Source organism: Piliocolobus tephrosceles, chromosome 3 (genome assembly GCF_002776525.5).
Source record: "Piliocolobus tephrosceles isolate RC106 chromosome 3, ASM277652v3, whole genome shotgun sequence".
In the NCBI taxonomy this organism is placed as follows: Eukaryota; Metazoa; Chordata; class Mammalia; order Primates; family Cercopithecidae; genus Piliocolobus; species Piliocolobus tephrosceles.
The window spans coordinates 32,791,252-32,816,417 of NC_045436.1; the positions used below are offsets into that span (position 1 = coordinate 32,791,252).

The window sequence follows — 25,166 nt, forward strand, 5'->3', positions numbered from 1 at the left end:
CAGCTTTCAAGTGTACCTGAAATGTTTAGAAAACTCTCAGATGCAAGTTCCCTTGGGCTGGGATTGCACAGAGCTGGAGAAAGGCTCCTTTCATAAAGCCAGGGCAGCTTCAGGGTGTGTAATTTGCTTAGCCTCTGAACCCATATGATTTACATCATTCAATTTCTAAACTCTTTTTCTCTTCATCTACCATTATGAAGTCATTTTTGAGAATACTTTGTAAATAGAAATTTTATACTGCACATGAAACCACAATGTTCATGTAGGCTGTCTAAAATTGGAATATTTAACGCCCTGTTTACAAGTGGTGGCTCTTACTGTTACTTGAAAAGGAATACACATGTTTTTACTGCTTTGTATATCATCTATTCCGAATGCAAGGATTCTGTCACTTCATTAACCATGCAAAATGAACACAAGTGGCATAACTACAAAATTAAAATGGGGTGTGCTATAGTTTTAAGTCACAGTGATTTTTTTTCCTTTTCATATTGGGGTGTTTCAAACCTTCAACTTTGAATTTAAACTCTATGAAGTGTTCATGTTTAAGAAAGCACAGAAAGTTTTAGGGTATAAAAGTAGATAAAACAAGGATTCTGCGGACTTTTGCAAACATTATTTGTATTTGCTGTTGCGCAGCAAGACATAGTATCACATTTATCAGCCAATATTAGTACGGTGCTTCTTACAACTTGCTAATGTGATGGCACATGGCACCTGCAGGCTCCTTGAGCTGCTGATCAAAGGGCAGCCTAAGGATCTATCTCTAATCACAGTAGCTGCAGAGGACTGGGGGAAAGTGATCAAAGGAGCCACAGCACCAGCTGTACCAGTGCAGGAAACAGATCAGACCAACCTTTGTTCTTTCTCATGTAAAATAAATGTCCAGTCCAAAATATTGCTTCTTACTAGACAAGCTCCTCCATAATGACAACAATGCACAATATTCCTGGCTTCCTGGCTTCTGTTTTTTACTGTTCCTGTCCCATATCATTTCTCCTATTGCCTTGTCTTATCAAGCCTTTCTTGGCATCTCCCCGAATCTCTTTGCTAACCTGTGCTTCTCTTTGTCCTTTCCTTGCAGTTCTCTCTTGTGTTCCACATGCTATCATCACTTTGTAAGGGGCCCAGAGCTGTCATGAAGCATGTGGTCACAGGCCACTTTACCCAAGTAGGTTCACACCTTCAGGGATGAGTTCATTAATCCAGGCCACACACATTCTGTTGCCATCCGAAGCTGGGCCATTTCCATTCTTAAGGTGCATGATGCCAAAAATTGCTGCTTGTTTCCTAATCTATGGGCAGAGTTTTGGGCTATGTTTAGGGGTTGGTCTATGTTAAGGATGGCGGCAGGAAGTAACTAGAAGGAGAGGAACTACTTGTAGTTTTTTAGCCCAAGGAGAAGTGGCACTGGCCAGCACTAGGGGGCAATATAGAGCTATTTTCTTGCACATACTCAGGTTGATTTTTGTACGTCAAAGTTTGAAGATGTGAGGATAACAGGTGGGTGCTGAAGAAGATTCCCCTGGAATGTAATCAGATTTGTTAGAGCTACTACCATTACCATTAGTACTACTACTTCTACTTCTTCTTCTGTTTGACTTTCAAATTTTCCATTATGTGGGTAATTTTTTGCCCACATACTGAATTATGATTGATTTTTTTATTGGCCTCTTGCTATCTCAATTTTGACAGTTATACAGTCCTGTAAATATGAACCCTCCTTGAGGATACCACGTAGAAGATCCCATTGGCCCAGATCCCATTGACCCAGTTCGTGCATTGAATCATTTTGTGAACGGTCTTCTCTATCTCTGAAATGTCCAAATTGATATGACTGTAGCAGCTCATTCTTGTCTTCAAGGACCCCTCGTCATGATACTCTCTTTTCTTGAGTATTCTAAAGTCCCTAATGGTGTTTATTCAATCAGTTACCTCTGGCTGCTCAGTTTTAATATTAACTTGGTGTTTCAAGAGGAAGTAGAATTGGAAATTGATGGGTATGGCCAATGCCGCATACATGGATTTAGACTGGATCATGTGGACATGGTTCAGAAGTAGCTTTGAAGGGTTAGTGTCATTTACACTATTGTTAGGTATCTGGTTTTTGACCTACCATTGGGTTGCAATTCTTGCCACTTTTACTGTACAGTTTTATCCTCTAGTATTATAAGTTGACTTCATAAACCATACTTAATTTTTAACCTTACTTCTGACCCTGTCTCATATATGAAAACAAGGGTTTTCAGATTTAACTTGAGGAAAGAGATTAAAAGATAACATTGACTTGCTTGGGGGGTGTCTGCTCTGTATACTTGGTATATGATCATGGTGAAAAATACTCATATTTTGTGCACACTGGTTTAGATGAGAATGCCTATTGTGGAATGATTTAAGTTCTGGGATGGTGCTTCTGAGTTGTAGCAGAAAGAATCATACATTCAGGAACAAAACAAAACCTACTTTGTCTGTTGCATACAGCACAAAGAGATGTCAATGACAAAGTTGTTGGTGGAGGAATGCCTCTTCTACCTGTGTTGTTGGTGAGTGATTTTTAGTTTACTCATAGATCAAGAGCGTGCATATTCTTTTTTCTCATTTTCTTTAGCCATTCTGAATTTGGATTTGGAATATGCTGCTATTTGCTTCGATTGGTCTTATGAACATCAGTTATTGTATGTGTTCTTTTTCTCAAGGGCTTTTGTGGCATGTGGGGCAATTTACTTTGGTCTGCTGGTCATGCCCTTTTGCCTGTATCTTGTGTTCCTGGATTTTCCATTTCTTTTTATCAGTGCCAGCTTTCTCTTCCTACTGCCACTGTGCCTGTATCTAACAAAATTTAAGTTAAAAATGGAAAATTAAAAAAGGTGTCCAATCCCCTCACCATCGTTTTTAGGTGGCAACTTCAAATCTCTGTTTTATCAAAAACAGGTAACCACAATATTTAGAACAGTGTCCACGAGTAAGTAGGCTCTAACTGCAGACTAAAGGGACTTTCCTGTAAGTTTCCCTGTAAGTTTTATTGCGTGACCTTTGTGACATTTATTTTTGTTGTTTAAAGGCTTTTTTACAAAAAAAAAAGAGAAAAAACTTCCTCTTGGTTCTCTGCTGTTTGAGATAGTTGAGGAAGTTGAACAAGTACAGTGCCATTATGTAGTGATGAATTTTGTCTTTTCACAGTAGGTGATTAAAAAGCTCTATTATATGGTAATTTTTCTTCTGTATCAACTGTAATCATAGATATTGGATGGATGATATATTTTGCTTTTACCACTAAAAGATGTTTAGATTGGTTTGTAGGAAGCCTCAGGGATTAATATATCATTTGTTAAATCGTTGTAAATAGAGGATGGGATTGGACACTAAACTTCCCTCAGTGCTGCCATCTCTTCTACGAGCTGTTGCTCTGCTCAGGCACTGAAACCTTAGCCTTGTCTACTCTTATTTCACCCTTCCTGAAACTTATTTCTTAAATATCTTCTGTATATTAACTTCCACTTCATGTTTTTTTCAAGTTTTAGATTGGTAAGATTCTAAGTTTTATCTATAAACCTTTGCACCTTTTGTAGAAACAAAATTCTAATGATAAGGTGGTATGTTAAATAAGTAATGATGAATCAAGACATTCATAACGTTCATAGTAGAAACAAAAAAGTTTCCATGACTGATGAAATTTTCCCCATAGGTTTCTATTTGTGTCAACCAAAATGGCAGAAGTCATAAAGTCCCTTCATTTACTTACTCTGATTTTCGTGTTTCTAATTGGAAGCATTATACATAATCAGAATATATAACTCTGTTTAACTCTATGTAATCTCTATATAACTCATTTATTAAGCAATCCCTGTTGCTTCGTTATCTTTTGGCTAAGATCAGTTGTAAACAATCTGTATGTTGTATTATTTTTCATCACCACTACCTCTAGCTATGATTTTATCTTTCATATCTCCCTTTTATTAAATCTCCTAAGAAGACATCTAATATTTGGTAATCATTTAGTATGCACCAGTGTTAGTTACCTTACTGATTACCAAAATGTTGAAATGTTGAAATATTTCCAATGAGTTGGGAAGAGACTAGTGCAACTCCTTTAAGACAAATGGACCAACACATGATGAAGCAGAAATTCCAATGCCTGGTACTGCTCAAGGCCTCTAAGATACTTCTGCAACCCTGCTGGCCTCTGTCCTGATGGATCAGTGTTCCTGCCATACTGATTGTTAAGCATTTTGACACTTTTAGCTCTGGACAATTTAGTTCCTATTGGGGTTAAAATTTCTATCTTTTTTCCTCTCTTCTTAGCAGCTCATGCCTGACCCATGACTTGGAGGACCTGGAGTAAGGAAGGGGTATGGCTTCTTTCAAGCCCTCTTCCTGCAGCTCTTTTGGTTTTAGCTCCTCAAGGGTTATGGCCTGGGGAGAGATGGGAAGGTGGACATGGCACACTCAGCATGCAATTGCAACCTCCAGTCATTTGCCCCTGCCTCTTTGGCTAACACTAACCAGCTGCTCTTGCATGGGTAACACCTTCCCATCATTTAGATTAAATGATTCACTTTCTCAGAGAGGTCTTTTTTTCTGACCACTAAATCTAAATTAACCACCTCTATCTTCTCAAGGTTAATTTATTAATTATGTGGTACTTAATACTCCTTGATATTCTTGTTGTTAATTTATTAATTAATTCATTATCTACTGACATCCCTCACCCCCACCGTAAAATCTAAGTCATTGAGAGTGTGGACCTTGTTTGAATTGCTTCCTGTAGGAACTCCAGCACCTGAGACAGGTATGGCAGAGAGTGTGCCCGCTAAGCATCTGTTGAAAGGTTCTGGAGGTAGTTAGTATCTTATTAAAGAAAGGCTATGGTGTTAACTCTTAACAACAGGCCATCTTTTAAGATATCGTTTTGGTCTTGGAAGTTGCACACTGCTTGACTTCTTAAATAGGAAGATATGCTTGTTCATGTATTGGTAGTGATGGGTTGTGCCAATCAGAGTACCATGTTTTACTCTTGATAATGATAGATGTTACCGAGTGAGTAGGTACCAGGCAAATGGATAGGTTTCCTAGAACTGGTTACTCTTTTAAAAGTGTAATTGCTGTGCATGGGCTTATATTTTCTGAAGATGGGGACTATTGTGTGATGCAGACCAAGGACTCTTGAAAATGTTGCATAGATGACAAGCCTCCAAAATCTGTGTGCTTTCTGTATTCTACCTGTGGCTCAAGGATAACTTGCACAGGCTAGAACTCAGCAGCATGTGTGATATGAGGAATGTTGGAGCTAGAAAGACCCCAGGAGCTTATCCTCCCTGGCGTGAAGATTGAGGCCTAGACAGCGGAAGTTGACTTGACTTTGTCAAGGTCACTTGGGAGCCACTATTAAACTGCTAAAGTGGTGATATATTTTTCCTTATGTGAGAACCAGTTAGGCAAATGGAATCCTAGTTTCAAAATTCAGATATTTTTTATAAAAGCATTTCTTTATTATGTTAGTGGATTGCATGCTTTTCAGATTGGAAGATGAGGTGTAGAAATTTGTTGCTTCCGAAATATTTACAGGAACAGTAAGGGAAACAATCTCATAATAATCCCATTAGTCAAATGGAACAGTATATATATATATATATATATATATATACACACACACACATACACACACACACACACACATATAGTAACACTTCTGTTTGTGTAGGCATCTGACAAATTGGCAAATAACTGGAAATACTACCTTTATAATGGTTACCATTATGTTAGAACCATACTTTAAGCAGGTATATAGATAAAGGATGTTTATTTTAATATTTTGGTTTATTCAGTGATGGTGATGAAGAATATGGCTGACATTGCCATGCTTGGTTCCACAAGGAAACTTTTTGGTAATAATTTAAACATTTCATTTAGCAGGATGTCTTAATGATAAAAGTGCCATAAAAATGAATAAATAAGCATGTTTAGTGAACGCTAGAAAGTATAACCTATTATTTTTGAAATATATTTAATGAGTGGCCTTAACTTTTATTTACACTGTATTCTGTGGGATATTCTATTCAGAAGTTCAAGGTTTTTTTTTTTTTTTTTTTTTTAAGTTCAAGACCCTCAGAAAATAAATTCATAGCTATAAACTTGAATGGCTTGCCTAAAATATTTTTAATTTACCTTTTTAAACTTTTTGTTTGCAGAGTTCCCAAATCTGAAAACAAAGGGAGCTAAACATTATAAAGAGGAACTGTAATAACTACATTTATAATTAAAGCCAAGTTGTTATAAGTGATATTTTTGGTAGCATTAGCTAATTTTATCTTTTACCTCATGGGAATGCATTTTAAATTTAGTTTTGTTAATTTTGTTTGTCATCAGATTTCTCGTTAGAATTCATGTGCCATCTTCAAACCACTTTTTGTCATCCCTTGGTGACTGAGTAGCTTCCTCCTGGGACGGTTATTTGCCCTGTTTCCACACCAGACCATCTTTGCCAGGCTGTCTTCTCTAAATTTGCTCCCTTGCTGTTCTGCTTAATTCCTCTTTTATTTTCAAACTATGATTTTTTTTGTACTTAGCTTTTCCCCTTTTATATTCGTTTTGTTTTGTTTTGTTTTTGAGACATGATTTCACTCTGTCACCCAAACTGAAGTGCAGTGGTGTGATCATAGCTCACTGCAGCCTTGATGACCTCCCCAGGCTCAGGTGATGTTCCCTTTTCAGCCTCCCAAGTAGCTGGGATTACAGGTGTGTGCCACCACTGCCCGCTAATATTTGTATTTATTTTTAGAGACGGGGGTCTTACGGTGATGCTCAGGCTGGTCTTGAACTCCTAGGCTCAAGCTATCCTTCTACCTCGGCCTCCCAGTGTGCTGGGATAACAGAGGCGAGCTACTGTGCCCAGCTGGACTTTTTTCTTTAGAATAGTAGTGGGTTGCTTCTTAGTCCACTGAGATGTGTATTGGATTGTTGCTGGGGTTTGTGGGGCGGGGCAGAGACAAAGTAGAGGTCTGATTCCTTAAGGGAAATCAACGTTCTCAAACAGAACAAAGCATTTTAATGGTAAGTGCAAGGATGTAGCTTTACATTTCTACTATATACACCGTGTGCTGATAAACCAGTAAGAACTGCCAGGAAGGACCCGGCAGCAGCAGGATTTAGATGCATTTTAGGGGGTAGTTGCATGAGTCTAAAGGGCTCTGAGTAAGCTTCTAGTTTTGCATTGCTTAATAATGACTCTCCAGGAGTGACCGTTAGGTGCCACATTTGTCCTCAATGTTTGCAGATAGTATGCAGTTTATAAACTTTCCGTGAGGTATTAGGAAAAACACCAGGGCTTCACTGGCTAAGTAGCTTAGCTAAGGTCCCACAGCTGGTAGATGTTTGGACATTGGTCTGACTCCAAGCCAGGACTCAGAGCCACGTGCCTCCTCCTTCATAAGTTAAATGGTCTAATGTTTTATTAGAACATTGTTTTCATTCAGCAAATGTTTATGAGCATGTGCTCTTTGCTAAGCTTTGCCCTAGGTGCCGCGTACACAGAGAAGAAGATGCAGACCTGCCTTTGAGAAACTCGGTCAGAGGATGGCAGATCCTTCTTGTTACTTCATGGTCTATTAGTTCTGTGCTCGAAGTGCTATGGGAACACAGAGTGCTTTATTTCACTTCAAAAATGCTCTATTGATTTACTAAGTGGTTGGTTTTGTCTGGAAGGGAAGTTGAAGGAGAAAAGTTCCCACAGAGGAGGTGATATATTTTGAAGCAGGTCTGAGAGGGGAAAAAGAGGGAAGAATCCTAGTCTAAGGGAACAGCCTGAGGAAAAGAATAGACACATGAAGAGGTATATCATGGGCGAGAGACAAGAAGCATCATTGTGGAGAGTGAGGAGAGGCTAGAAAAAGTGGAAAGATGTCCTACGCTTATGCATTCAGAGGCCCTGATGCTGTGTGTACTTCCTGCAGGGTTGACAGTTAACAAACAGAACAAAAAGAAAAGTCTTCATGTTTAAGATTCCATCAAAACCCTTCCTATTCAGTTCCTTTCTCAGCAGGCAGGCAGTGGCGGAGTTCTGCTTTGTGCAGATAACTACTTGTTGCTGGAATGTTTTTCAGTCATCAGGCATGTCTGGAAGTTGTGAACGGGTTAGAAGGGCAGGCCGCGCAGCCTCAGTTCCACTCTCATGAGCTGAGCCTGTGTCCACACTACTCTGTATTACCTGCTTTATGTAAACAAAGAGCTGTTTTCACACTTCATTCACAAAACGGATGGCATGCCGAATGAGGCTGGGTGAAAGATCCGCAATTGGGATAAAAAGGAGGCAGCTTCCAGGACGCTGAATTAAGGTAATGAAGCTGTTACATCACAGGCAAAGAAAACAGTTTTAACCATTTTAGGAGGAAAAGATCTCCAGTTTGTGGAAAATTAATTGCTATGAGGTTACTCTTCATTGAGTATCTGCATCATTTTTCCACTGACTTTCATTTGGGTCCCGTGTATATAAATGCTGGAAAGATTTTGTGGTATTTAAGGATTTGAAATGACTGAATTCTCTTGGTGGATGTACTTCTTGATGCCATGCCATTTTTTGAAGCTATGCTATTTGCATTCTAGGAAATCCTTGTTCATGAGTGGATACTATTTTAAGCATTTCAGTGTTTGCATGATAGAGATATACTTCTGTGCTTAAATATGCCCAGTTGGCCATTCCACCTGCCCTTTGAGTCACTGCAGAGATCAGAAACCATTAACAACAGAAGTTGGACTTACGTGGTACTTATCTCCTATTGTTTCTGGCAGTTATTTTGCTGCGTATTTATAAGGACATCTGTCTTTTAAGTAGTCATAATTATTTATCTTTTTTTTTTTCTGCTGAGGAATAAATCACAGCTTGTTTCCCATAATGCCATATATATTCATAGTCTAGGGTGATTAGAAATGCAAATTGAGAGTCATTAAAGCTTTATAATTTATTTTGCTATGGTAGCAGATGATATTTAAAATCAGTGTGCTAAGAAGAAACATTTGCTTAAAATGTAAGACGTGAACAAATTAGAAGAAAGAAGTATTCATTTCTATTACTGGAAATTTCTTGCTGGGTCTGGGAAAAGGGGGAAACCTGCAGTGTTCATTTCTGATTTACTGTACTTTAAACCTGAGATCTAATGACAGGCAGGGTACAAATTGTAAAGAACATAGGAAAAACACAGTAATGATAAGTATTTTCAGATTGTTCTATGCAAGCATACTAAAGACTCTCTCTTACTAGAGTGCGATTTGCCTTTGGATTACCCATTAAAAGGATGAGTACATTTTATAGTAGTTGGTGGTTTTGTGAGTACTATAAAAACAAGGGAAAAAGTTGGATAATGCTGGTATGAAAAGTATAGATCTGTACATCCATAACCTGAGGTGGGGTGTCCTGGAGGCAGATCTCTGCCGGAAATATGTTAATTTTGTAGATAATAAAAGGCATTAGAGGATTCTTTGTTTTCAATAGGCTGTGACATCTCTACAACTATGCATTTTATTATTGACTTTACTTTTATTTCTAAACAAAAGCTCACTATTTCTGGAGCTATAAATGAAAAAGAACATATATACACACACGTATATATGTGTGTGTGTGTGTATATATATCTGCATCTAAAGTTATAAAAACACTAGTATGCTATGAAGTCTGGTCTGTTGTATTGTAGAGGCAATACATTTTCATGTAGACCTCCAGAAATAATGTACTTTTTTTTAGAAATAAAAGTAAAGTCAGTAACAAAATGCACAGTTGTAGAATTATCCCAAATTTATAGTTATATATATGTGTGTGTGTGTGTATATATATATACACACATATATAACAGTTTTATATATATAAAATGGGTTCAGCTGTATCTTTGCATTGTGTTAGTCACTGTGGTCAAAACTGTCTGTTTCTAGAAAAAGCTGCAATCTGAAAATAGCAGGCAATTTCCCAGGTCACAATCTGGCTAGGATACTGAGAGATACTGAGTTGAGATACCTAATTGATAAATATTAACCCTTTAAAAAGTAGTTTTATCTGTGTTTTCTTTAGAGTATTAGCAGTCTTGAGGTTATAAGCCATGATAACAAAGAAAAAATTAGTAATTAAATCATCTCTATTCTTATTTTTAAAAAGTTTTTGCTTCATGGTGGAAAATTTATCTTTAATCTGTACTGATAACTTTTAATAGGCATCAGTTGGCCACCCCATTAAACTAACAGCTTTAAAATGGTTTCCTTTTAGAACTAACATTTACATCCTAGGAAATCAATTAGGGTGTCTGGATTTTACATTTCCCTTGCAATCTTTGTTTGCAGTCATTTCTGAGTGGCCAACCTACTGTAGCAAAAACTCAGAGGTGCAAATCTTCTGGAAGAAGTGTAAATGCCACAAGTTTACTTGGAAAAATGGAAAAATAGGACTTATTTAATATATCTGCCGAACATTTAAGACTGCATAAAGCACTGGAAATACTTTTGGTGTGTAGGAATGTGTGGTGTTTCAAAACTACAAACATTGTTCTGAAAATTTCCCCGGTAGTGGTGAATTATATGAGACCACGTCCATCTAAGGAAGGCTTGTTTAACTAGCCTGTGGTTCTGGGGCTCATTCAAACACTCTTAAACAAAATAAAGGGAATGGATGTAATAACTTCTTTATGGAAAGGCCATAAAAAGCTACAGGGCCATGTAAACAAATTGGGTCATTTACTAGATGTTTAAGTGATAGATTTGCAGTCCAAATTTAGGGGTGTGTTTTATGTTTTATAGGATGGTGACCATGTTCTACCTTGAGAATGAGGTTGCAAGCTTATTTTTTGTTTGTTTATTTTCGTCTAGTGCATGGAAATCCATTACTGCTATTTTGTATTGCAGTTGGAAAGCATAACTAAAATTCTGAGCAATTGCACTTATAAATCTTTTCAACTTTGAAAAATGGCTAGAAACTCATGTGTGAAGATTGAATTGATCTGATTTCTGGTGTCATTAGGTTCTTTTCAAGGAAAATAAGATGATTGAAATAGAAATTTTCCTTCTGGGCTCAGACATGTCTAAACTAATTGTAAAATAATTGTTCTGGCTTACAAGAGTAGACTTATAACTACAACTAGGTAAAGTAAAAAAATCTAACAGTTAGGATTTATAGTTACTGTCATTCTGCCAGTCTTGTAATAAAACTGCTATTATAACCACCCTAGTGTGAGATTCATTTGTCTTGAGAAGTGAGCAATAAGTCCTATCCAAGTTATCTTGTTTTTAGCAGAGCCACTTTATTGCATTAGGATATTAATTTATCTTCTCTGAAATTGGGTATGATGATTGTGCCAAAATGGTTCAATAAAGGGGAGTTGGGTGGGTGGATGTATAAAAATATGTCGTGCTGCGCATTAATGGTGATGACTAGTGGCAATGGGAGCTAGAAATAAACTTGGAAATTGAAGTAAGCACAGGAAACGAAATAATTTTTATGTCAATACCATAACATTTATTCATTCTGTAACTTCTGTCAGTCGTGGTTGGCTCATTTGGCCTTAAAGGAAGTGATTGTGTAAGAAATCCTTAGTAAAAATCAATGAGCCTTTCTAAGTTTTGAAAACTGATGGCATCATACCACACTGGCAACTTTTAAGTGTTACTGCTGGAAGTTTGGCAGCAGAAATAACTGCTTCAGCCTCACAGGCTTAAAAAACAACGGACAATGGTGGATATTATAGTTTCTGTGTAATGTGTGACTTGCTATTTCCTTTTTTTTTTTTTTTTAATGAGTAACTTGATGGCCTTAAGTCTATGAAGAAACCTAAGATCTACATTTAAACTGGATTTTCTGTGATCCTGAAAACAGTTCACACCTTTCTGCCTTAGGTACCTGTCTGAAGCTGAGGCATTGTGGAAAATACAAAGTGAAATTAGGCTTAGTCACTGCCTTCAAGTAGTTTATAGTCAAAGGGAAAGAAAAGACACAGGTATATTAGAGAAAAAGATGCGATAGTATCATGTTTGGTGGGAATTCAGAGAAAGGCAAGATTATTTAGCTGGGCCATTAGAAAAGGCTGAGAAAAGTTGTTAGGGGATATATATATATATTTTGAACAAAGGGGCCAGGAAAGATGAGCATCATTTGCATGTGCAGAATCAGAGGTGGGATAGGATTTTGGCAGCTGGAAACCTGGTGAGTAGATATTCACAGTAAGGAAGTGTGGGAAATTCATGCAATCAAAAGTGTAGTTTGTTTTGAGGCAGACCTCAGAAGTAGGTTCAGTGGGAAGGTCATTGGAAACAGGAGGCACAAAGGGAGGAACTTTGATGTATGACTTGGGCTTGAGTAAATAGAAGAGTGATTCTTCATGCTTTATTGTGAACTCCTTTATTGGCCCTCCCATCCCAGCGATGTGGGCAGCCAAATTATGAATTAAATCTGATTCTGGATGGTACATACAAGAGAGAAACAGAATGAAGGTTGCTCAACATTGAAGAATAAGGTCAGAAGGAAAAGGAAATCTCACAGGAAGAAATTCCCTGAAGAGGAAGCCATGAAGGAAAAAAAAGTCAGTGCAGTCACAAGGCAGGTAGTGAAGGATGCCAGGGAAGGAGAGAGAGAAAAATCACAGAAATTGGCCTATATGATAAAATACAGCAGAGACTGAAAAAAATGAAGACCAATGAGCGGTCTCTGATTTTTCCAGGTTGACACAAAGAAAAAATCTTCCGTGTAATAAGTCGTGTAGAAGAATGGACGTGGAGTAAAGTGAGGAAGTGAGACATCAAGGTTTTAAGAGAGAAGGAGATAGTGGTTCCAGGATGGAAGGAAACATGTTTTGTTTCTTTGCTTGTTTTGGAGGTTTGGGAGAGAGCCAGAGGAGTGGAAAAGATTAAGTGTGTAGCAAGAGATAAGCCTTCTATTTTAGAAAGTTCTTGTACAGTTGATATTGTAACACAGGTGAAATAACTGTAGAGCATTAAGCCACATACCAAATAATCACAGTAAGAACTGAGCCTATTTGGTAGGGAAGTAGGTATTAAGTTTTGGAGGAAGTGATCCTTGAGATAATTTTTGATAAAGTGAGGGATTCAGCATGCATAGAACAGCTTCTTGCCATTTTTCTTGAAAATCCGTCTTATTGCCACTTGGATGTCCTGGTCCCTTTCTTGTGGAAACCTCAGTTCCGTTGGAACATCCAATTAACATGTATATTTAGAGGACTTACTATTTCTCATAATCTGCGTTGCTCTTAGCACTCCAAGTCTGAGAAAGCAACTTAAAACTAATAGATTTTGTCCTATTTAAATATTATTCCTCCACAATATTTCAAAATATATAATATAATATGTTAAGTAAGCATGGAATTATTGTCAGGCTAATAAGGACATAATAACATTGCTATTTTTAGGTAAAATAATTATCTTTACATTTGTAAATTTCTGCATTCTCACTATCATCCCAAACCAGGTGCTGGTTACCTATGACCTAAACTGTGACAAAGTGTTCTTATTCTTCCTTCTATGACTCAGGCTTTTCCCATGCCCTGTCACCTGCAATCGATCATTTGCAGGAGTTTAATGTCAGATAATCTTCTTATAATAGAGTTCTGGTTGTGTCTACTCTAGTCAAGCTTGGATTGGTGCTTTGCAAACTCTAATATACGTACAAATCACCGTATTAACATTCAGAGTCTATTTAGTAGGTCTTGAGTGGAACCTAAAAGTTTGCATTGTAACCATCTCACAGGTGATGCTAATGCCATTGGACTGAGGACCACACTGAGAGTAAGGAGTCTACATTGTTATTCTCCGTGACTACTGTGCTGTCACCCCAGTCTTCTAATACAAAGATTACACAAAACTGACCTCTGCTCACCCCAGAGATCTGTACTTTCCTGACCCCATGTATTGCTCTGCCAACTCTCAAACAATAAATTAATTTAAGCCAATACACAAAAGTGTTTGTTGTGCTGATTACTGTGTCACATCCTGAAAACAGGTAAAATGTCCTTTGTGTGCTGGATATTCATAATCAGTGTTGTTCATGTTGCACTAGACATATGCTTAGAATGCCCATGGACCCAGGGATGTTCTGCTTTGGGGTCAAGTAGGGCTTCTCCTGGGGCTATCATTGAGTAGGGTCTTGAAGGATAAATAATTCCCCAGGAAAAGAAGAGAGAGTTCTAAGCAGAAGGTGCAGACTTGTGAGAGGGCACAAAGCCTATTCAAAAATGAACTGCTTTTGGTGAGAAGATTGAAATATTATTCATTAATTTTGAGGGCTCTGTCTGACACACTAAGAGCATGTTTAGATGCAGACTCATGAGATGATAGGGCACCATCAAAAGACCTTGGCTGATGGGTAATGATTATAGCCTTCTGCGTCAATTCCTAATAATAAGGGTGTGTCTTTTTGTTTATGTGTATATTCTTACACCTATACAGATCATTAAATATTCATAAATTAATCAGATTTGATTTTTTGTTTTTTTAAACACACTTTGCATTTTTCGTATTATTTTATCAGCAAATAGTGTTTTTCCCAACTTTATTGAGTATAGCTGACAATTAAAAACTGCATATGTTTACCATATTAAAAGGAATGTTTTGGTATATGTATACATTGCAAAAGGATTACCACAAAGCAGCTAAATTAATTTATTCATCACCTCACATAGTTATCCTTTTTTTTTTTTTTTTTGTGGTGAAAACATTTAAGACCTACTCTCTGTACAAATTTCAAATATGTAATTGTTTTCTTTTCAAAATAAAGGTACTTCAGGGTGATTGTAAAGGACAGAGAAACTAGAGGCTGGGACAGCAGTTTGAAGGCGTTTACAGCCTTTCAAATGCCAGATAGTGGGAAAATAGCCGAGTGAGGTAGTGCCTGGGGTGTGAAATGGAAGGGAACCATCATCTCTCCTTCATGCTGCGTGTTCAAAGCCAACATGGATTTAAGGCCTTGTCTGACTGGTCCCCTCTCCACCGCGTAAAGCCTTCCCCCTTTCTTTCAGTCTGGTATGTCTGCCTTCAGAATAGTGCAGAGTTGACCACTTTCTACCTTGGATTCTAATTATATATGCGTTTTAATCTTCCATAATTTTCAAGTGTCAGAGAATAAAATGTTGAATAATCTCTAGCCTAGTGCCCCACTGGATGGTAGATCTTTTAAGTGAAGTGAAAACAGCCCACTTAGACCCAACACAGCTTGTTCTGCTGCAGTGTTGGCATCTGGTGTCATAAATCATCATTGATGGGTTCTAAACGAGTCATATGCCTTATTTCACAGCTGGGGGATGCGCCTAACGTCTGGCTTCATTTTGAGGAACTACAAGGGGCTAACTGGAGAGCCTCAATCGTTTTGCTTAGACTGAGTAAAATGAATGCACAAAGAACATGATTGGCAAAATTATAATGATGACTGCTTAGAATGTTATTTCCTCAATAAGAAAAAGAAATGTATCATTTCCAGGAAACTTATTTTTAAACAGGGAACTTTAGGATAAAGTTTTATTGCAATCAATGTATTATAGAGAAGAGCATGACCATTGAAAGTTCATTTTCAGTAACTTTGACGTATTTTTTGTTTTGAATTATTTCCCCTTTTGCTCTTTCTAGTTAAGATAAGATATAACTCATGTGCTTTCTTATTTTTAGTTTGTTTTTCTTTTTTGCTTTGAGGTTTTGAGATTGACAACTGTGATTTATCCCAGGGAAGGCAAAGATCTTGAAAAAGTTAGTCTTTTAAAAAGTCACTCAAAGAATATAGTTTTTTTTCCCCTTGGAAATAAAGTTGATTTTCTCAGCTCTGATCCTATGAGATTATGGGCAGAACTAAGTAGTCCTTAGTTCTGGCATGTGGACAAAACAGAAGCAGACCCTGGAGAGAGAGTTCAAAATTCATGGCAGTAAGCACATGTTCGGTATGCCAATATTTATGGTGTCACAACCAAATTGAAACCATAACCCTCTGCTATTTACGTAAGTATGGTGCCCAGACTGCACAAGTTTATGCCTATGTTTCCCAGTAAATTTAAGACAATAAAAATATTCAGTACCCCTAGAGACCAGACTATTTATTTTCTTGTTCATTTTGTTTCTCTCTATGAGGCAGAGTGAATTGTCTTAATTTATATTCATATTTGAAGTCAGCCAGCATGAGAAGGAATGGCATTTAGTGGGGATAGAGACTGCTTTTGTGCTTTCATATGTAATGTATCCAGGCCATTGTGTTCTGGTATCCTTAGTTCCTGAGCTGGGGTGAGTTGGGGGTATTGATTATTGATAGTGAACATAGACTGCTTCTTAGATGGGTGAAGTTCAGCCTTTATGTCTGACGTCTTATGCTCTTAGAGAACCTGGATTTCACCACTTTCGTCAAAAACAGACACACATACTGTTGGTAGGAAGTCATGTTTTATGTCTTTTTCTGGCAACTTTTAAAGTATTATCATTCTAAAGTATTTATCATCTGGTAAAAGTTTAAGAACAATGAAGTTTCGGAACCACTCTTGAGAGTACCTCTTTTTTTCTCTGCTTTTTCAAGACAAAGATATCTAGTAATTTAAATTATAATAACATCGTCATGCACTTGTAGAGCAATATAAATGAGAAAGATAATCGAAAAACCAAATAGCACATCACATTTGCTGAATGTGAATGCATTCTTAATGAACCTTTTTAGAATTCCAGACTCCTTCTGATCCCTTTACCATTAGTTGACTTTAGTCTAGGAAACAATTTGGACAGTAACCAGATTGCTAGGTGTCTTTAGTAGGTTGGCTGTTTGATTTGGCTCTTTGAGAGATGATCCTATATCTGTGTCAAGGGAAAGTTTTTCCAAACAATTGGTGACTGGAAAGTGAGGAATGTTTTGTGCAAGAAGGGAGACTTTCTCGTTTACAGGATAAAAGACATTTTGAAAGAGTAACTCCCAAGTAAGCAAATGAAGCTTGACTATGTAAATCCTTTTACTTAAGGGATAGAATCCAAGATATTTAAGAAATCATCTTATTTTTTCAGTTCAGTAATTTAAATATTGTGCTTAGGCTTTTTGTTGGCACTGCAAACATTTTATTAAGATTTCGCTTGGTGTTTCCATAAAAAGACAAATTTCATTATGCTTTATTTGTAAATAATTGTCTTAAACCTAGATAAAAGAGAAAACAAACTTTTCTGTACCATATTCTTTCAGACTAATTATTCAGTGTTTTTTTGTGCCCCAAATTTGAAAATGATCACAGATTTTTCACTGACCTTATTATGTCTAATTTTGGTGCTGGAAAAATAAAAACAGATTACTTAGGGTGTTTAAATCCTGTACAGATTAGTAAACAATACCAAGGAAATTTACTTGGTGTTAATAGAAGGTAGAGGAAGATTACTGGCTTTTGCAGTCCATTAGTAGATCAATTTGTTAAACGTTTAGTGCTGGGAATCTCATTTATCAGGAAATATCTTAGGCATTGAGGAGAATTGGCCTGTGCTATTTACATTCTAGTCTAGTTGCCAAAATTGATTTTCACATTTTGTATGTGACTTAGCTCTTTGTACTGCAGTAGATACCAGGTTAAAGCGTAGTTCATATCTTAAAACATTAATAGATTTTGTTTCAATGCTGCCAATAATTTCAGTGAGTAACAAAAAAATATACTTTCATTAAAATGTTCTTAATGATTTCTATTTGATTTTCTATATAATTATAAATGTTGCCATTTACCCCAGTGGCTTAATGACAACAAATAAGTATTACATTTTGAAGAAACTTGGCAGTATCATTGTATGTCAGTGTGTAATAGCTAACCTATAATTTAGGTTAATTCCATCATTAGTTTATGACTTGAAATTCTTTGTTTCTGGCTGCTTCATGACTTCTTTAAGCACAAAGAGGATATTGGTAGAATCAGGCATGTAGGAAAAGGTCTAGAAATACAGTTTTGATTATTTGAAACTCTAGTGTTTTAAAATCCAGCAGATGCATTCCTTTGCCTAAATATATTATGTCTTATGCTATAAAGAGGACATATTTTGTTTCATTTCAGTGTACATATTAAAACAGGTTATACCCCAAATAAGATAATATGACTAATGGTCGTCAGTGCTCTAATTTGGGGGAAGAAAGTTTAAATCAGAAAAGTATTCTTGGAGGAAGAATATTCTTTTTTCCTATCTATTTAGGCATTCACTGGAACTTTCTTTACTCCTAAAATTTATGCTTGAAATGGCTCAGAGTTTGTATATGTGGAGCATATTGGAGGCTGATTGTATCTGAGTTTAGGAAAGACTTGATCCCTTGTGCAATGAAGTCTTTCAAAGAAAGCCAGGATTTTTTTTTTTTCCCTATAAGATAGAGTGGGTATTCAGGCTCAGATTTTAGCTAGATTAAGAAGGACCTTTCTCTGTCCAGAATAGTATCACAAAATTAAGACTGGCTCTGGAAGAGAGGCAGGGGATGCCCTCTTTTCAGTGCCACACACCATTTGAATTGTGTTTGATAAATTTGTATCGTGACCTTGAACATGAAACCACTCAGAAATCCTGGTTAATTTCTGCCCCGTGCACCAGTCTCAAAGGGGAGACCTGCCTTTGCCAACAGTCCATTCAGTAAGAAACAAAAATATTAAAACTCCACAATCACAACTTGTATGGTCAATAAGGGTTGCAAAAATTAAATTAAAAATAATTGATCCTGGCATGTTTATAAGCAATTATATATAAATACAGGAACATGTATATTACGAATTTTCTTTAAACTATTTGCCTGCTTTGATTACAGAGAGAAGGAAACCTCACGATAAAACTGACTGAATAAATTTAAACACTGTTGTGAGAACATTGTTTTATTAAGTTACTGGAATGTAAGATATATGAAGCCTGAAATTTTAGTTGTTGTTATTGGAGGTTTATTTATTTTATCCTACTGCTTTGTCTTCAGGATCTAGAACCTTGCCTGGCAGGCAGTACTCTAACATTATTTGTTTAGTGAATGAAGAGAAGGGTGTAAGAAGCATCTACCTCTGGAGATAAAATACAATGAGATGAAAGAGAAGTATATACGATATTTTCTCTTCTGCCTGTTTTGGTTATAAACCGTCATATCCATAGGGCCTAGATCAGGGCTTGGTAGTTACTCTGAAATTGAAAGATTTTCAATAAGTGAATTTTTACATGTATAAAAATGTGAACTGCTGATTTTATTTGTTATAGCAATTGTCATTTTAATTTTGCTCTTTTTGCCAACTTCTAGAATTTTTTTCTTATTTATTTCGCAAATTTGTAGTCATTTAGCAATTCAACAGTTATAAACATTTTGAAGTTCTGTGTATTTGTGGGTATAAATAGATTTTTTCCAATTTAACACTGGTTTCAAGTTGCTTATTGGACTATGGTGGAGAGGGAAAAAACAACTTTTCTTCTACCTCTTAGGTTTAGAAGTTGCGGCCTACAAATTAAACTGACAAAAGACAGAGTAACAGGAGAAAAGGCGTATTAGTTGTATTAATATTTTAAAATTTGTTTGCATAAGGACTTCAAAGTAAGGATGTGAAAATCTTAAAAAGCAGTTAGACTTGGAATTTTCTATACCATTTTAACAAATGATGATAAATTGTGGAGAAGTGACTAGACAGTAGAAAGGGGATTTGAGCTGCTAGCACCAATGAAGTTTGGGAAAGTGACTAAAAACATGGGGAAATTAATATTATTATCTAATCATAACAGATAATATTATTTTAGTAAGTTTATTTTAGTTAAGTCTGCATATACAGTCTCATTCCAGCACCAGCTTTGTCTCTCCTAAGGGGTCACTTTCCTCATCCTGGAATGGAGGGGAAAGGGGCATTTATGTCATCTTCAAAAAGGAAGATTTATATACTACTTTTAGGCAGATAACTGGAGAACAGAGAACTTTTCCCAGATCTGTTTATTCTTACTTGTCTTCAGCTCAAAATAATGCTTATGCCAAAAAGGCATATTTTAGGGTGTCATACTCGAGACCCCTTCATAATCATTGATTAAAACAGTTGACTGTTTCTGATACATATGTAGCCTAGGAAAATTGTCATAGGTATTGCTGGTGGTTTTTGGCCATGCTGGTGCTTGTGTACCTTTGAGTGAAGTTATTTTTATTTCCTGTTATGCTTATTACTTATTTTCCTGAAGGTAAAGCTGTAAGTTACAAATATATGTGATCCAATTCTTAACAACTTCTGCCAGGACTGACCCCATGTCATCTCAGGTATGACCTCAAGGGGACATAGGGGAAGGGGAAACAGTTCTATTTTCTCATTTGTGCCATCCATGATTTCCATAGAAAGTCAAAAGTCATTCTAGTAATACACACTTAGGAAATGTGAAATGTTATGACTCATTTTATTTTGGCTTTGCACAGTGTAGAAAATTTCTTGGCTAGGAAGAAATTCCTTTTCAAACTACCAGTCCTCCCCAAACAATTCTCCTCCCTTCTGAATAGGTAGTTCTCTCTTTGCACAGACATTCTTCTGGGCTTAGCTGCTGTGTAACCTCCTAACCCTTCATTAATAATTTCCTGAAGCCAGTTTGTTATAAAGAAATACTGCAGCACAGTGTGTGAGCAAGAGAGAGAGAGACAGACAGACACACACACACCCACTACTTTTTAGTGACCAACTAGAATGGGATTAATGCTGTGAAAGAAATGAAAAAAAAAAAGTGCACATTAGACTTTTTCCCCATTAGTTTGCATGTTAATCAAGGAGATCACCCCCTTAGGCAGAAGGTAATAAATGGTTTTCAACTTCTCTCCATTATTCAGAATAAATGGCTCATTTCTATATTGTAGACATATTTAATAATGCTTTGAGTATTTAAAAGAATAATCATGAATCTTTCACAGATTTCTTAATAGTAGGAGATCATTGGTGAGTAAATTTATCTCTTTTTGGCTCTTAACAAAGGAGGTGGTCTCTCTTTTCTTGAAGAAATCACCAAGGAACTGGGTGGGTTTAGAGATGGAAATTTGGGCTTCCACTCTCCCCCACTATAATCCTTTCTCACCTTTCTCATATTTCAGCAGCACAGGACCCCGGTGAATTTCACACTGGTCCTGTGGCTAGCCAGTAGAGCAATATACCTCCCACAAGAAATGCTGTGAATTATACAGAGCTGTCATTACTCGGGATACGGGGCAATGATCAAAATGCTGCTTCCACAGAAAAATGCTTACACTCTAATGTTAAGTGAAAAAGCAGAGTGAGAATAAGATTTTAAATATTTTTATATATGTCCCCATAAATATTTCTATGTATGTAGAGGAGCTAGAATGAAACACACTAAAATGTTGTAAGTATTTCATCTGTAAAGGCTATAGGGCAGCAGTGGGGGTGTTGATATTTTCTAAAATACATAGTAGTTTCCAAATTTCCTATAATAAGCTTATATTACTACTATATTAGAAATGATGCTGTGCTAATTCCTTAAACCTAATTTAAACAGAGAGTTTAGGGAAGGCAAATACAAATAACATTTTCTCCTATTCTAATGGAAAGCACTTTAATATGCCAAGACATTTTTTAGAAGCCTAAGAGGTGGCATTCCTAATGGTGGCCCTTCAGGCTTAAAATTTGAAATTGGCTCCTAATTTTATCCCAGAGCTTGATGTGGATATAGTCAAAACGGCCGCAGCAGTCGGCGCAGGAGAGCCATCACAACAATTATCTATGTTGTTTTTGGCAGTTTTAAGAAATGTTGTTTTCACAAGACCTAAGAGTTTTGTCTGGGAAGAAAGAAGATAGCTGCCAACATTTGGCACCATATGGGGGTTTCCTTTTTTTTTTTTTTTTTTTTTCAGCTTAATGTGTAGTCTGTACATCCACTCTTAAGCCTTGAAGATCAAGACAATATTGTGGGAGGTTTTTTGTTGTTTTTTTTTTTTATTTTTTTTTAGTACACTTGTTGGAAACATCTGGAAAATGCCATTAGGTTGCACACCATGGACTTCATTTATAGACAAGTAGGTAAGTAGGTGAGATAAAAAACATGGAAAAACAATCCCTGCTTTGCAACTGTGTTCTGTGGCACACCATCCACAGTGTGTATAGACTATTTAGAGTGTAGACTCTTGCTATTCATATTTATTGAGACTAACAGATTGAGAAACTGTAAATTAATTTCCTTTTCTAGGCATAGAATATCCATCACCCATACCAGAACCTGTCCCTTATTGAAGTCAGGCAGTTTCTGATTTCGTTGCTACTTTGCTTTTACCCTAAGGCTGCACATTCATACTCTCTACAGTATATGGACATCATATTCATTGTAAAATATTTTGTCCTAGGAAATATTATTTTGTTTTTGGAAGAAACACTGCAGTTTGTGCTTATGAAACTAAACTGAATCAAAGGTTCAGTTTAAAGGGTTGAGGGAAAAAGGCCGACAGTGACAATCTCATTTCTTAGACCTCTTTTTGCTGTTATACCTCAACTAAGGTGATTATTTTGTGATATCACCTCTCATTAATTTGTCTACACATAAATAAAGAAATAAGCAGCAAATTAACAAGGTAACACAACCACACAGTTTTATTTCCTGAATTTCATTTTTTCTTGTTGCCCTATCTTTCATTGTCATCTTTCATTTTGATGTTTACTTAGTTTAATTCCATGTTTCAAATGAAAACTACTGTCTGCAGAGTCTAGAACCACTGAACGTGCATTAACTAGGCCATAGCAGGGGAGAACTTTAAATTAAAAGAAGTTTTGAGTAGGAAAATAAATGTGGAGTCTTTTGAGTAGGGAAATAAGTGCCAAAGTAACCCTCTGTGTAACCTGCAGCTGGTCCATCCATAGCAGAGGGTTACAGAACCACAGCTGTTCATACAGACAGATCCTGAATAAGAGATGGTTGGGCAGGGGGCTTGTATGTGTTCCTGCTTTTACCACTTTTGGTCTTTTATCTTGTTTACTTCTTAGGAGCTAGAATCCCAGGAGATGAGAGGGCGATCTCTTTGGTCCATTCTGCTGACCTCCCTTCTTTATGTCATTTGAGGTTTGTAATGTTGACTCATTAACACTGCTCTACTCGGCTGGCTGAGCAGAGAGACCCATTTCTGCTTCCAGCCTTCTTAACACTGAAACTGAGATTTCTGTGCGCCTCCATCTTTTTCACTGAAGTAACATTAAAAATTATTTCGAGCATTCCTAAATAAACTGGATGATGTCTTCTTACTGCTTGTGGTCTGGAAATTTTCAAGGGCAAGAAAGTCTTTACATATACAAAAACATGAACTGGGAGTGATTGAGGTACTGTGTTGCCTAGCCCTCTCCTTCTGGTCTAAGTGAGGTCATTTTCTAGGAGGTGAAGTCATTATCTTAGTCATGTATGTTGTTGGCAGCAAGATTAGAACACAAGTCCAACTCTCAGTCCTGGGCTCTGTCTCATCATGACGATGTGTCTTTCTGTTCCTGTGGTCTTGATGATAAATAGATGAACTCTGGAGAAAAGACGGTAGCTCTTCCTTTGAGGACCTTGGCAAATTTGAGCTCACTATTACCTCAGAAAAGGGGTTGTTGTTTTAAATCATGTATACTTTATAATGCCATGCTCATTAAATGAAATAATACCAAGGCCATTTTTCATCACAAAGGTGGAAACCTCACTATAGCATGCTTGTTTACACTTGTTATTGATAAATGAAATTGTCTTGGATGAAACAATGTATAGTGTACGTTAAACTGGGTTGGTTGCCTTTCCTAAATTATACTTTTTATATTTCTGTTTACAATGTGCTGTGAAACCAAAGCTATTATTTTTGCCTCAATCTGATAACATAGTCCATATTCAGGTGGTAGATAAATAAATATTTCAACATTTACCTTAAAATTCTTGAGTTTTTAAAGTTGCTTCCTTCTCTTTCAGATGTGAATAATGCTAACAACTAGTACTTTCTGTAGAATTCACAGTTCTTTCTGCATATTCCATAGGCTGTTTTTAATAGGCAGGACATAACTTACTTTTATTCAGTTTTTTCATAAATGTAACAAATGTTATATAGTTTACAAGAAGAAATATCAAGGCTAAAGCCTCTTGTTGGCATGATAACTATTGCCAAATCAAATATGGGAAGAGGATAGAATATGAATTCTAATTTCTTAGTTCCAGTAGTTGATTTGGATCAGATGCGATCAGCTCCTGGCAGCAAAGGGCTGAAATCCTTCTGATAATGAGCCTGGTGATTTAGGAGTCAGATTGGGCTCATGAGTGAATATTATAACAGAAGGAGAGAGTGGTACAATGTTGGATATTTTTCAGAGAGAATTGAAACTAAACTGCTGAGTCTCTATGGTCATTAAAATTCCCAGGGTGCTTTTTGCAAGATTATGAGTTTTTAGCCAGCATCCTGACCAAATGAGTAATTGCTCTGCCAATCGCTCCTGCAATTTCATTTGTACAAGGTCATTGCATCCACTTCCTGAGCTAAACTGTCACATTAAGGGAGAGTAGCCTCTTTGAGAGAGAGTGATCTCTTTAATTAAGAAACTCATTTGCCCCCCTGCTTTTGGAAAAGAGACAGTAGTTGCTTAGCATCTATAAATAGGAGCTATATTTTTCCTATGTTTTTTCTTTTTTCTTATAAATCTTTGGTTTTTGGTTTAGACTTCTGTCTAGAAGAAAGCATATTACTGTTGTGAATTTTCCTTACTGATTTCATATATATATGTGTGTGTATATATATGCATGTTTGTATACATACACACATATATAATTTAAAATATTAAGAGATGTCTATAGCATCTATTTATTATTCATTTAACAACTGTTTATTTAGCATTTATGACATATGCAGCAGGATACTAGTCACAGATGAAAAATCAATGAGCAGAATGTACAAAACTTGTGGTCTCCTGGAGTTTACATTTCTGTTGAGGGGAGAAAAAAGGACAAATGACATAAATAAATAAACAACTGGTATGATAGAAAATGGTCAGTGCTCTGTTTTGGGGGTTAGAGAGTGTGGGAATAGGGCAGGTTGTTGCAGTTTGAAATAAGTCACCAAGGGCCAACTGAGAAGGTGACTTTAAGCACAGATCTTGCAGAGATGGCGGAGAAGGCCTTCACAGACAGGGCCAAGGGGAGAGGCAAAGGCCCTGGGTCAGAATGTGCCTAGCAGGGTTGAGGATCAGCAAGGGGGATTGTGTTCTGGAGAGGGG

At 36.7% G+C, this 25,166-nt stretch overlaps 1 protein-coding gene across 2 annotated transcripts in view; it reads left to right on the plus strand.

The window, feature by feature from the left end:
- Nucleotides 1–25,166, plus strand: part of PDGFC (platelet derived growth factor C) — a 214,550-nt gene that overhangs the window by 1,767 nt on the left and 187,617 nt on the right. The window lies entirely within an intron of this gene.